Source organism: Cupressus sempervirens, chromosome 3 (assembly GCF_028749045.1).
Source record: "Cupressus sempervirens isolate cs-2001-9-10 chromosome 3, ASM2874904v1, whole genome shotgun sequence".
NCBI classification, from domain to species: Eukaryota; Viridiplantae; Streptophyta; class Pinopsida; order Cupressales; family Cupressaceae; genus Cupressus; species Cupressus sempervirens.
Genome location: NC_143120.1, coordinates 447,974,536 through 447,990,076, shown reverse-complemented (window position 1 = coordinate 447,990,076; position 15,541 = coordinate 447,974,536).

Genomic DNA, 15,541 nt, shown 5'->3' with positions numbered 1-15,541 from the left:
GAAATATCACATTAAATGCCGATTTATATGGTAAAAATCCATGGGGCAAGGTATCAGTATTCTTGTTGCTCAGGAAAACAACTACAATATTTGCAATTGCTCTATCATAATTATGATAGCGTAATTGCTCTTAGAATTTCCAATTCACACTCTTGCAATTTACAATTTACAATTTACAATTGCTCTTGCAATCTACGGTTCTTATTACAGTTAATTTGTCTTGAAGAAAACAAAGATGTATATAATATTTTCAAGATAAAAACTATCACAAAATAGGAAAACCAGCTTCATTCCTTTCTTAAACGTAGAAAAAACCAGCTTTTTTCTTTTACACAGATTAACAATTTCTTATTAATGAGAAAAAATTGTTTTCTTTCTTAAATGATGAAATAGAATTTGTTTTCTTATTTTCTTGTTTTAAAGTTCTATAATTTTGTTTTGTTAGACCTTTAAAGAACGTAAGATGGATCATTTTTCTTCATATTGCTTCACTTGCATAATTTTGATTCGAATCAACTCAGAGCAATTGTCGAATAATTTTTTATATTCACTTCAAAGGTCAAAGAGCTATAGATGTTAAATTATTTCATATAAAATGTTTTGACTGAGCTTTTAGAACTTGATGGATGGCCTGTATTTAAATAGGCTATAGACATTATTTGTTTTCGATAATTTCAATTATTACTGCAGATAACCCTCCAAACTGATTTAGTTGAAAATTTTGAGTTTGACCCACTTAGCAAAAACATAACCTATCACACTCGTTGCCCGGAGAAACGTAACAGCTCATGATGAAATCTTCCATTCAGCCCAGTAACTTTAATATCACTTGATTCAAGCTGACACAACTTAAGTTTCAGACAGCAACGCATAATGCGGCCTTCATTAATATGTGCATGCAAAACCGTCGGGAGATTTGACATTATTTTAAAGACCCCGCGTAATGCTACAGCATCGCGCCGGTTCGGTTCCGGTGTCCAAAATTTTGGATTTCCTTTCATTTTTGCAGACGAGAAACCCATATGGCAGTACTTACCGGCATTTGCTCATTGTTTCTATTTGTGAGACATGAAATTTGTTTATTACGTTGAGTGGCGTACCCTATAGTTGCAGCACGGAGTTATTGAGTTTGTATACATATAAAAAAATTATTGTTACAATATGGAGTTATAAAGTTGTGTATGAAAAAGGAGCAAGCATTGTTGCAGCATGGAGTTATTGAGTTTTCTGTATACAAAGAAGAAAGCAAGCACTGCTGCAGCATGGAGTTATTGAAATCGTGTATATGAAAGAGAAAGCAAGCACGGCTGCAACATGGAATTATTGAGTTTGTGTACACTAAAGAGAAAGCAAGCACTACTGTAGTAGAGTTATTGAGTTAGTGTACATGAAAGAGAAAACAAGCACTACTACTGCAACACTGAGTTATTGTGTGTATAGATGAAAGAGAGAATAAACACTGATGCGACACGAAGTTACTGATTTGGAGTTAGTGAGAGAAGAAAACAAATACTGCAGCATGAAGTTATTGAGTTCGCTTATTTATTGAGTTTATGCATACCAAAAAGGAAGTAAAACTTTTGCATGTACACACAAAACAAAAGCCAAACACTACTACAGTGAGTCGTGTACATAAAAAAGAAAGAAAGCACTGACAGTTATAAGTGCATGACCGTTACACACATGGAAATGGAAGTTGATCGTGCATGCATTTCATTAATGTTGTAACTCTCTATTCACACTTGCTTTAAAAGTGAGGAATATTGTCCCATTTCCTCATTTATAGTCACAAAAGAATGGTCGGATTACCTTTGTGATTTGCAGATACCGTTGGATTACACGAGGGAAGAATGTAATTCTTCCGCACAATCTGGATAGAAGAAATAGCATGGATGGTGAGTTTGATGGTAGTCTTTAGGAAGAAGAGTATTAATTTATCCTTTTACTTGTAATGGTTATATGTTATATTGAAGCACGTCGTCTTTCATCCATTATCAAGCTTAGTGGGTCGTGATTTCGCTTGCATTTTAAGACAGTTCAGTAATTTCGGACCTTGTTATTATTATTATTAATAAAACATGCAGCTCATATTGCTCGCCGATGCCTTGGGAGATGTTTGATTATTTTACATATTTTTATGGTTTAGTTAATTTTAGGTGTTGAGGCATATATAGTCACATATAAAACGTTGGGTATCAGTTTCACAAAATCCCACGAATGGTGAGATGCATACTCTTGTGGTGGGATGATAAGTATGCAGTTTAAGCCATCTGTCAATACAATAAGGATAGTATGGTGAAAAAAGAATGACGCGAAAAACATACTTTTAACCTTTAATGCTGTTTCTATTCTTATTATCCTACTTTTTAAAATGTAAAATTATGGGGGATCGGGGGAGGAGGGATGATGGAACAAGTTTCGCGGATGGGAAACATGTTTAGGGGAGGGTGTTGTATATATTATATACATATACTATTTGAAATGTTGGTTGTGGAAAGATGTATAACAATGCAATTAGTGCATGGCCTAAAACGGTGGTCAATGGTAGATTCATTTCACACGTATCAATTAGAAAGTGGAAAAGAAAAAAGGTGAAGATGTACTCACCTTAAGGGCTAGTAGAGGAAGTGAATTCAAATCTGAAGAAAACCTATCAAACTATACTAAAATTGGTAATAGACCAGGGTCTGGAAACCTAAAGGTTGGAACTTTCTACTTTCAAAATCTTAGTGTTGTAGGAACTTATTGAACCTAGTTCACCCTACACCATATAGAGTGAAGGAGGTTCGACCTATCCTCGGGAAAGTTGAATGTGAAGGTCTCAGAACTGTGACTAATACTGCAGTTCCAACTTTACAAATCGAGATCCAAAACTCCATGATTATGCACTTGCATACAAGAAAAGGGGAAATTGTTGGGGCAAAGGGGTTTGACTTGGTCAAGCCCTTGTATATGAGTTAGCCTTGAAATAAGATAAGTAAAGCATGTAAAACAAGATAAATGTAAGTGTTACCTTGTCAAACCCTTGTGGGTGGATTTAGGTCCGCTTATATCCACAAAGATGTATACTTCTTTGTATGTTAAAATGTAGAATGTAGGATGACTTCACATATACAATAGATCAATACTTTCCCAAATCATAGGTCATGGATGCATGTATGCTTGATAGGTTAGATGGAGAAGAAGGGGAAAGAAGAATGGATTGTGGATTGTGGAGTCTTCTTGCTCAATTGGGAAATCCTCTACTAATCCATCATGGGAAAGGAATTCACACAATCAATAGAATATTTGCCTTGGAATTGATGGAAAAGAATTTGGAGAACTTGAATGGACAAAAGCCTTAGAATCTTGGAGCATAATCCTTGCTTGCTCGCTTGGAATGCACCTTGGACTTGAATGCTTGCTCTTGCAATTAATGGATTGAGAACACTTGTAGAATGTAGATGTAAAAATGAAGAGATGAAAGCCTCCTTTTATAATGATTTTGTGGTCCAACTTCATGAAGGCTAACCTCACTAGGTGGGAGACTCCTCTACTAATCCATCATGGGAAAGGAATTCACACAATCAATAGATGATTCATCTAGGAATGGATGGAAAAAAACTTGGAGATCTTGAATGGACAAAAGCCCTCAAATCTTGGAGCCAAATCCTTGCTTGCTTGCCTTGAATGCACCTTGGACTTGAATGCTTGCTAAGAACGCTTGTAGATTGTAGATGTCAAAATGAAGAGAGGAAGCCTACTTTTATAATGATTTTGAGGTCCAACTTCATGAAGGCTAACCTCACTAGGTGGGAAAATGGAAATACTTTGCATCAGGCCTGAAACCTATCAAAATTAAACCCTCGAGGTATAGATAGAAGGTGGTTCACACTATACCAATATAGGGTGAAGGTGGTTTGACCTATACTTAATAGGGTTCATTTCGAAGTAAAAACTAAGGGACCTTAGAAGCATTTAGAATTTTAGAGAAAAATAGAAAGAAAATGGAAAAATTAAGATCAATAAAATGGGGCTCAATTTGTTACAAAGATTCCAAATTAAGGGGTGCTAACTTTTTATGTCTACACATTTAGTCCCACTTTTAGCAGGAGTATGATGCAAGTTCATGCTAACAATAAAGTAGATCAAATACATAAGATGATCTCATCAAGGCTAATGAAACAAGGAAACATGAGAGAGAGAGAGAGAGAGAGAGAGAGAGAGAGAGAGAGAGAGAGAGAGAGAGATGATTACATAGTCCCAATAAGATTGTTGAGAATCCCACAAAGAAAGCACCGCAAAAGATGACATTGAAAGTTCTAGTAGGATTTGTGTGTCGTGCTAGTCGATCCATCTACCAGTTGTCCTTAAGGATTGTATGTCCAAAAGGTATATGATAAAAAGTGATTTGTTTTTAAGGGTTCTATGTCAATAAGGAATCTAAGTTTAAAGTAGCATCAGAAAACAATGTGCATATATAAAATTTAAGCAGACTATAGGCTCCCATGTTAAACCTATTCCAATGCCTTAATGAAAGCAATGAATTTAATTGAGTGTACATGAATTTACTAGAAATGTTTCCATTGTGAAACACAACCAAGGAAGGACAAATCAAGGGAAATAAACACATGACAAAAAGGAGAGCACAAAAGGGATATACCAACTTTGGGGTCCATATGATCATATGTAAAGTATTATGTCAAAATGAAATATCATGATTACCCAAAGGAAGTAGAACTACACCACAATGGAAGAAAAGACACTTGAGAGTTATAAAGAAGAGTTTTTTTGGGTCGACATCACAAAGACCAAAAAGAAGTGCTACCATTTTGCATCATCCCAAGCGGACAACATAAAGGCATATTTAGAAACATTGACACATTTACAACACAACATGTAATAACATAAAGAAGAATTGATATAAATAGAAAAATGACTATGACATTTGTGATTCATTTATCACCTTGGATCAATAGAGCAACAAAGGTCATTTAAATAAATCTAAACATGCTGTATAAAAAGAAACACATCATGGGGAAGCACATTACGACAAGCAAACACACAAAATCCACCACGAAGGAGAAGTTGCTCAAGAGTTTCGTTTGCCCCCATATCTCAATCTATAGTGTTAGGGAAGGTGGGATACTTGCAAGAGGAGCAACATCAAGCACAACAAAAGGAACAATAGCCAATTCCAAACAAGGACCATGTTGTGAAGACAGGTCGTTGTGTTTGTTACTATAACTGGTAGATAATTGTTGTGAAAGCATAGTTGGTAAATCATTATCAAGATCATAGTCTAATACATATCATCAGAAGCACTAGCACGAATATCATTTTTAGTAATGATGAACAACATCTTTGAGAGTATCTTCATCTAAATTTATTGTAATAGAATCTAATATACGATTTATATTGTCATGTTTATTCATTTTTACTTTTTTAAAATTCACTTCCTCCATAGGTTCACGCATGGGTTGATCAAAGGAAAGGAAAATATGAGGCGTATAAGGTGAAGAAATTTTTAGGGAAGTATATTCGCAGGCTCTACTATATGATGCTTGTAGTGACGATAATGAGTATGCCAATTACATCTAGTCTTGCTAGATATTTGAGGTTCGATAATATCAATCAACATCGAGTCCTTTTCTTTTCTGGGAGGAAGAACTAAAAGAACTGCACTACTCGATTGAGATATAACAGGAGGGAGATTCAAGTAAGAAAAAGGAGGAAAATGTGGTATAGGAAGAAGATCACAACTAGGATCATCCTTAGGTTTGCTAAGTCCATAATTTTTTTGAATCTTGAAAGCTTGATGCAATTGGAAATATAATTGGGATGAACTATAGTTGCTTGAGGCATGGAAGTCTTAAAGAAATCAAGGTTAACATATTCTTCAGGCATAGAAAGTTGATAAAGATTATAGTTAGCAATTATGATCTCTCCATTATGAGGAAACTTGAGACATTTGTGAATAGGAGAAGCCACAAATTTTATGGAGGTAAACTAAGGAAGACCTTTGGCTTTAAAATGATCAAAAGTAGGAATGACATGTTGGACACAACTGATGTTGATGAATGTAAGTGATGTTGATGAGGAACAAGGTTGGACAACTAAGTCGTGAAATGTATGTAGATAAGATAAGATAAAGATATTAATGTCCAAAAAGAGACCAACAAAGATCTATGGGACTAAAAGATACAACAGTGTAGAGAAGAGTAAAATAGTGGGAGTGCCAAATGGTATTTGGGGAAACAAAAATACACCAAACAGGAAAGCAAGAAAAGAAGAGAGAGAGAGAGAGAGAGAGAGAGAGAGAGAGAGAGAGAGAGAGAGAGAGAGAGAGAGAGAGAAGAATCAACAATCCTTACTTGGTACAAAGAAGTCCCACATAGAAGGAAGGCCCAGGAAAAGAACAAAAGCAAAAGACGAAGAAGAGAGCAAGAACCACCTCGACAAGGAGAAGGCAACCTATCTCAAAGAGGAGAGAAAAAAAGAAAGAAAAGGTCCAACAACAAAACAGATGAGGACGAAGAAGAGTTAGCTCAGTTGTTATGTTATCATTGATGTCAAGTTGATTGAAAAATATTGATTCACGTAAGTTACAAATCATCTAAAGGATGTGGTGTTGGATAGAGATATGGATTGTAAAGATAGAAGTGAAGTGAATTTTTGATTTCAAGTATGAGAACTCAATTGAGCAAAAGATGAATTGTTCTATTGCAAGATAATATTGATTTGATTGTTTTACATGATTTGATGAAGTGTTAAGATGATGCACAAGTAAATTATTTTAGTCAGTAAAGAAGGAATGAAGTTGTAAAGTGCAAAAATAAGGAATCAATAAGGTTCACTGAACTAGAGAAGGTGGTCAGTAAAAGAAGAAGAAGAAAGGATAAGTAAGTCAAGTGTTACCGAGCAGAAGATATAACCAAGCAAGGATAGTTCTTAAGTGAGCATAGTGTTAACCGAGTGATGGAAGTGTTCGACAAAGCAAGAATACAGTTCAGTAAAGAAGAATAGTTTGTGAAAGATCAAGTAAAGGACGATATCAAGTGAACATGTGGACTATCTTAGAAGATTCTAATATACGGAAGATAAGATAAGATAAAATTATTAATGTCCATGAAAAACCAAAACGGTTTATGGGACTGAGCATACAAACAGAAGAGCCAGCCAAGCAAAGGCACCAAACGGTGACTAAAAGGGAACAAAGCAACAAGAAGAAAGAAAGAAAAGGTAAGGACTAAGGGTCCTTCATTGTCACAAAGAAATCCGTAATAGAGAGGTACATCCGTGGAAAATCCATAGTCTTTGGATGCCATGAAGAACCCCTATAGGATTGATGCTGCCTGTAGAGACTGGTACAATGTTTGATAGATCTGGAATGTGAAGTAGTGGAAGGCCTTTTCAAACCCCGCGGAGGAGACAAGGGAGAGAAAAAGGTGGTAATGAGCTGATCAGAAGTCCGTCTCTGATGAAAGGACTGCAGGGTATTCTCACAAAGATGGGTGGCCTCCTGAAGATAAAGTGTTAAACATCATTGATCAATATAACTAAAGAACATCGAGAGAGAAGAACAGTCTTTCAAAAAGAAATAGAATCTCCCTCTAATCTCATAGTAATGAGGACAAAATAAATGAAGTGAGTCTCGATCTCAACTTCCATCAGAGTGCATAACTGGCATAATCGATTAGCCTAATCCATATGGTGATCAGTTTGAGCCCTGAGACAATGAGAACCGACCCTAAAAGAGCCCAAAGAGAACCATAATGCATGATTCCAATGCTTGTAAAGATAGGCAGGGCGAACAAAAATACCATCCTGAATAACAAGAAAATGCTCAGCATAGAAGGCCATCTTAGGTCGCAAACCACCCAGGGGATGACACCAAGTAGTGGTAATGTACTGCCTATAGATATCTTGTCTGACATGCTCATTCAACTCCTGATGAGAGGGAAGAAGATGAGCTGGGGCACCCAGCAAAAACTGATAGGGAGGAAGACGATCAATCTCAATCCTGATCAAACCCAACAAAGAGGTGGCCTGAGCGTACTAGCATCTTGATCTAGTAGAAGTGTCAGATCTCATAATCCCCATCGAAGAACAATATGCCAAAAAAGAGTATCTATGTCGATCAGAACCAGTCTCCATAAAACCACGAAATCGATGAAGAAACCAAATCAAGTCAAAAATAACGGCAAGTTTGAGAGGATGAGCACCAAACTCCACTAAAACAATGATGTGAGGGGTGAATCTATGAAACCTAATGATACAACGCAACAACAGTGTCTGGACCCGCTCAATAGAAGCCCAATCAAAAGTAATAAGAGAAGGTCCCCAAACTACAAAACCATAGAGGACTGTCGGACGAACCAAGGAGTCAAAAAGGGACAACTTGGATGAAATATCCTGAAAATGATGCCTGAAGCATTGTCTCTCCAGCAAAGCCAGGAAGCCCATACCCTTATTGACTCTGGACTGAATAGCAAGTCTCAAACTGAAACGTGGTCCTAAGAACTTCACACCAAGATACATGTAAGAGGGAGTAATCTCAACCTCCTTCCCCTGGAAGAAGAAATGGAGATGATAGGTCTTTAAACAGTTAAAGACCATAACCCGTGTCTTAGATAAATTGACCACAAGTTGTCGCTGAGTATAGAAAGAAGCAAGACTATCAAGGAGTCTCTGTAAGCTATCGGGAGAAGAGGCCAAGAGAATGACATCATCAGCAAAGAGGAGAATAGAGATCAAAACCTGATGTAAATAACACCCATCTCCTAGTTGAGAGGATTTCATAAGGAAATCCTCCAACTCATCAATATACAAGCCAAACAGTGTAGGGGAAAGAGGACAACCCTACTTTACGCCAATGGTGTTCTGAATCGAATCAAAAAAGCCCTCTGAAGTTTTGAGCCTACTAGTAACCCTCTCATAAAGTCTCAAAATAGCAGTCTGTAACATATCTGAAATCCCAATCTCCTGAAGCCGCTAAAATAAAACCAACCTAGGAACAGAATCAAAAGCCTTACGGAAGTCCACAAAACAACAATAAACCTTCTAAGAGTGGTGTCTAGCCTCTTCAATGATAGCCTGCAGTGTAAAAACATGATCCATAGTCTGGTAGTTTGCTCGAAAGCTAGTCCGACCTCTCGCCCTACATCTCTGTCTATCAAGCTCACTAGATAACATGGTGTTCAAAGCAGTGGCATAAAGTTTGGCAAAAGTATGACCAATCATAATAGTTCTGTAATTTCTTGGATCAGAAACAGGCCCAAACTTGTGAATAGGGTAAACAACATGTCTAAACCAGGAATCAAGAAACCTAGTACAAACCACTCTATTAAAGAGTGTAGGAAGGTAAGATCCAAGAACTGAAGCACCAAGTTTGAAAAGTTCTGCCTGAAAACCCTCTTCATCAATTGCTCTGCTACATCTCAAAGATCTAATGGCCTCCATAATGCTAGAATAGATGAACAAATGGCAATGGGGAGGTGGAGTGGAGTAGAGAGGAGGCTACCCAGGAATATCATAAAGCGTCTTGACATGGGAGGTCAAAGAACGATAGTCGAGAGTGGAGGATGGGGGGGAGCAACGAGGGAAAAGGGTACGCTAGAAGATCTGGGGATTCTGGATAAGCGTGGAGCAAAGGGTTCTGCACTAAAAAGAGGAAAAGGAATATTTCTTATGACGAAGAAAACATAGATAAGAAACGTGCAAATGGATAAAGGCAGGACACTGAGCCTCAAAGGCAACACGAACAGAGCGATGGAAAGCTTTGCAGTCGACATCAAACCATTTATTCATAGGACATGTATTCCGACGATTAGCTGTGAGAGAGAGAGGGGAATGGTGGAGAATAGAAAGGAGAGCAGAATCTCATATGGTAGAGGCAAGCGAATCAAACATGTCTGAGGCAGTGAGCGAGTCATCAAAACTAGCGGGTGAAAAAAGACGCCTAAGGTGATAAGTAAAGAGCTCACCATCACTCTCAAGGTAATGGAAGTGAGTAGGAAGGGAGACGGTACTAGTTAGGCAGAGCAAGGGCGGGGAAGGATGGGGTGAAACACAAATAGAAATGCTAAGAAGAGCATGATCGGCTAGCGGAAGATGCGAAATGGTGAAACTGCGAATGGAAGAAATGAAAGGAGAGGAAATGACATAGTCAACAACACTCGCACCACCATAGTTGAAAATGACAAGGTAAAATCAGATGGTGAAGATTGAAGATGTGTTTTGAGATTCAAGAAAAGTTCAAGTTCCAAGCTAAAGATAGAACCGGCAAGATTCCTAATGTTGTACCTATTGACTAGATACATTGAACCTGAGTTAGAAATTGATCGTGTGGATGAGAGGAATTCACGGAAACCATAATGAATGTGATGAAGAAGCAAATAATATGTCTATATAAGGAGAGTACAAGAAGGAAAATTATGTTGGTCTATTTGTTGGTTGAGTTATTGGTAAATTTGTTGAAAGAGCAAGTGTAGAAGGGCATACCAAGCGGATCTAAAGTGCAAAGTGAAGTGGATAGTCAGAGTTAGTGTGGTGGCTAGTTAGTAAGGAAAGATTTGAGTGGAGTAGAGATCTGAACAAGCAACGATGTTGCATATTTATTAGATCATTTAACTATTACTCTCTAACCATTGTAGCAAAAAATTTCTTAACTGAGTGGACTTAACAGTTCTATTTATAAATCCTTTTGTAAGGTGACTTTCCATTGAATTTTTATAATTCCTTTAAATATGCCACTCTTTAAAGGGTGATAAGGTCGAGATGATCTTTGGTGAAAATCCTCTAACAAGGTCACATCTAGCATTATGTGTATGTAACCTTTAACAAGGTTGGCTCTTAACTAATCTCAATTTAGAAGAGTGAATTATTTTGGGCGATAAGTCCTAGGTGATTTTTACCCTAACTAGGTTTCCACATTAAAAATATTTTTGTTAATGTGTACATGAATGTTTTGCATGTTATTTTATGTTTACATGTGAAAACTTAATTTACTATTATGATTTAGTTGAATAAGTTAATATGTTTACCAAGTGAATTTTCTGATAAGTTTAAGTTGTTAAAAGTATAATGATTTTTTTTAAAGGACTTGAGGATAACTAAGTCATTCCCCCCTGCTGCCCCCCTCCCCCCCCCAATTATCTAACAATTGGTATCAGAGAAAAGATTCTTTGAGGAATAATTTTGAATTACTTAAGCTAAAGATCTGAAGATGTATAAGAGAGAGGTACCAAAGGAACAAGGAGAACTTCCCCTCATGGAAAAGTAGGATGAGGTTGCACACATTTTGAATTGGAGACTATGCATTATACTACCTAGATAATCATTCAATCGCCACCTCTTGGATCGATGACAATAGAGAAGAGTAAGAGCACAACACCCTAATGATAGAGATTGTATCTTCCCTGAATGATGTTGATTTTGATGATGTCAAAGACTATGTTGCTACAAAGGAAATGTGGGACAAACTTGCACTTGTTCATTGAGGTGATTAGAATGTACTAACGAAAAAGGTTGAAAGTCTAAGAGGAAAATTTGATGGCATGACAATGCAATATGGTGAGAATATTGTACAATATAGTAATAGAAGCAAGGAAGTGGTTGATGCTATCAAAGGAGCTAGTGGATTCATAAGTGAAGAAGTTGTGGTAAGAAAACTTGTTAGAACTCTATTACCTATTGTTTCGTCTTAAATTGGAAGCACTTCAATTTATGACCGTTTAGCACCTATTTAATGTAATTTAATGATAAATCAACATTTAATTATCTCACCTATCCTCCTCTTAAATGGGATCTAGTTAGGACCTAAACAGTCCTCCTTGGTATTCCTATTCAATTGTGCAAAGCTTGATGTAGGATCTATTTACCTAGGCCCTCCTCTTTTCTTTCTCTTCAATCAACATAGCTACTTTTCACACTGAAATGAGATTTCCTTTGAATTTGGACCTGATTTCTAGGTTTTAGGACATGTTTTGGAGTCCCAAGGGCTTCTGTACCTGATCATCAAGGGTATAGTGCACCCTTGATTTGGTCCTATTGCAATTGGTAACTTCTTGAGGTTTGGTCTAGAATTAGGTCTTTGAGCCTGGTCAGCCTACAGGAGGAAATTAATCTAAATCCTTTATAAGCACCCTCAATTGCTTCATTTGGCATATACAAAAATATCCTATGCCTATGAATAAGATCAAAAAAGCATTTCTTATGTGGACAAGCTATTGTGGACATCCCAATTTGTCTTAGCACATTTGCAAGGTGGAAGCAAGTAGGCTTGAAAACATTTTTTGAAGCAAGAGAGTTTGACATCTTCCTCTTCATTTCTATTATTCAAGCATTCAAGATTCAATCATGGAGTAGAAAATACAGATCGTGAGTATGGCTTAGAGTATGTTTTCTATGTTATCCTCACATTTGTGCATTGTCATTTCATCCACATTCAAGCACATTACTTCATACTAGGGTTTTGAATCTAAATATTTGGATCCTTTCATTGGCACAATCAAAGCTCATACATAAGCATGAAACACATTGCATTTCAAATTGGCTATCAATGGAGGTTGAAACCACCAAAATAGGGGGTTGACTAAGGAAACCCCTACATAGCCACCCAACATTCCAAAATTCAGATACCAAGAGATCTCAGAAAGGAAATTTGGTTGTAGATCAAGGTAACCTTTTTTGTCGTTTAGCAGAATTCTAAAATCAAAATTAGTATCAAACACTATCATCAGGGGCGCACTTCACCCCTAATGATCCCATTTTGACCTTGAAGATTCAATTCGCCCCTAACAAATCACAAAAAAAATAATGGGTTTCGTCTGCCTTGCAATTTGGGGAAGAGATCCAATCTTGTTTGCTCCACACAACACACAAAAATCAAGGTTCAAAATTCCAAGATAAGTACCTTTGTTCCTCTTTTTCAATTTAGCATTTCATTTCAGCACTTATCAATTTACATTAGTTTTTTTGCATAGATCTAAAGTGATTAATTTAGGCCTCAAAAACAAGTTGAATTATGTCCCTTCCTTCATAAACATTAAATCTTAATTTGTGTTGATGCCCATTTATCCTCGAGATTGCATTAACCTACAAAGATTTGGCACCTTTGAGGGTTGGCTTGAAAGAAACAAGCTATTCAAAGATTTATTTCAAACTTAGTCGATCGAACTTTTCTATTCACATCCTTGCTAAAAAAATATTCTATCTTTTCTTGGAATGATGGATGTCAACAAGCATTTCAATAATTTAAGGATTACCTTATTAATCCTCCAATTCTAAAGGTTGTGTAAGTTAATAAACCTTTCATTTGTACACATTAGCTTCTTCAAATGCAATAAGTGTGGTTCTTACTCAATATGATGATAATGGTAAGGAGTATCTTTTATACTATATCAATTGTACTTTGATTGATCATTAGTTTTTTCATGTCAAAAAAATTGATATTATCTCCTTAATGTGGGAGTTAATGTGATGGTGAAATTTCATCATTTAAAGCATCTTTTTGCTAAGACAGACATCTCTAAGAGATTGGTAAAATGGGTTATGCTTATGATAGAGTTCGATTTAAAATTATATCTCACAGATCCATTAAGGGATGTAAGAATTTGGTATAGCTCTGATACCATGTAAAAATTTGCCTAAGGGCAAAATTCACCCAGGAACTAAGAACTCCAACACAAGCACAACTGTAGGCCAAAAATGGATATGATCAACTAATCAAAGTATGTCCTAATACATTGCTCTGTTCAATATATTTGATATTATATTCAAACACATTAGGAGTGCCTGTATATAAAGGCCTCTCAAGAAGCACCTAGAATGACTCTAGAAAGAACCAAGAGATAAGATAGGCATTGACAACTAAGCACACACCTTATCCAACATTCTAGATGAGTGGATAAGATTGAAAAGGTTGTAGACACCATGTGCTTAATTAGTGTGCTACCTCTTACATTGTAGACACCATGTGCATAAAAGAGGTGCAAACTCCTATGTTGTCAACATGACAACTCACAAGAGTATGCATACTCCTAGGTGACTAATAAATAATATGCATTAACCTAAGTAAACTTAAGTAAGTGTAAATAATGAATACCTATTTACACCAACACCCTCCCTTAAGTGCAAGTTAGGGGAATGCAATTAAGTTCACGATAACTAGGATGAAATGCATGATGGATCTTGGCTACTAGGCCATGTTAGGTACCCATGTACATAATGAAATGCAATCTCTCATAAAGTGGAAAAAGAGGGAAAACCTCATGGGAAAAACCCTCCCCCACAAAAGAGAGATGAAAGAGGATGCACGGATGGATGGAGTAATCAAGACCCCCCCATTACGACATACATCCAGTATATAAAGAGAAAAATGGAGAAGGACAAAACCCCCTAAGAGGAAAAAGTCCCCCCCAAGAAGGAGAAGAAGGAGATGAGGTAGTCCCCCTCCCCTAAAGGTAGTGTGTCAACCAGTGAGAAATGATCTGATGTAGAATTTGATCCATGATCATAGAATGATGTTCCTCCCCTTTGGAAGAAACAAAGGTAAGGGTACAAAGGAGATGCGTCCCCTATATGGAGAAGGAATATCTATGATGAACGATATCTCTAAAACCTGTTCAAGTGTCCTTGTGTCGATGCTAATAATGGCTTCCTCCAAAGTTGCTAAGAAGAAGTGTAGATCAAACAAGGAATGATGTTGAACCAGTTCCAGTGAACCATTTGTCTCCTCAACTAACAAAGAGACCTACTGCAGATGTTGTACATAAGTATCCACAATCACATCAGCTCGAAAAGACTGATCATGTAGAGAATGGACAATAACTGGAGAAGGGTTGTCCTCAGCAAAGAGAAGCGAGAAATCATCATAAAAGTCTACCATATATGTTGTGTGTGACTCCAAGAACAAAGTTGAAATGTCTAGCAAGAAATCATCACCTAGAAGACCATGTGTACCCTACAGTGCTGAAGTACATGAATCTGTCACTGCGGAAAAAGAAGAAGTATCCACCTCAAAAAGAAGACGAGTGTCATCAAGAATGTCTCTGACATCTTCAATGTGAGACTCCACGAACAGGCCTACAATGGTGGGAAGGAAGTCATCACATGAAGGTAGTGTAGGAAGACATAAAGTATCCTACTACACTGAATCTGAAGCATCTGTGGCTAAAATTGGAGTAGTAGGAACAACAGGAGCAAGAGGTGTGATCTCATCTGAAGATGAGTCAGCTGCAACTGGAGGTAGATGATCTTCTAGGAATGGAGCAATGGTTGGATCTCCATAGGTCTCCCAAAGATGCATTCAAAAAACATATGGATCAGATGACTTAATGTCAGACATTGTATCTAGAATGTCAGCATCCATAAATAGAAAGAGAGTATGGCAAACGATTTCAATCTGGTCACCATTATACTCAAGATCTCTTGCATATGGCAGTGCATTGTGCTAACAGAGATATTTGATAACAAGTTGACTCCATTCCTGATAGTTTTTTGGGGTCAAGTAAATCAAATCTTCCTCTTCAATGATTGTCTAATCAATGTAACCTCCAAA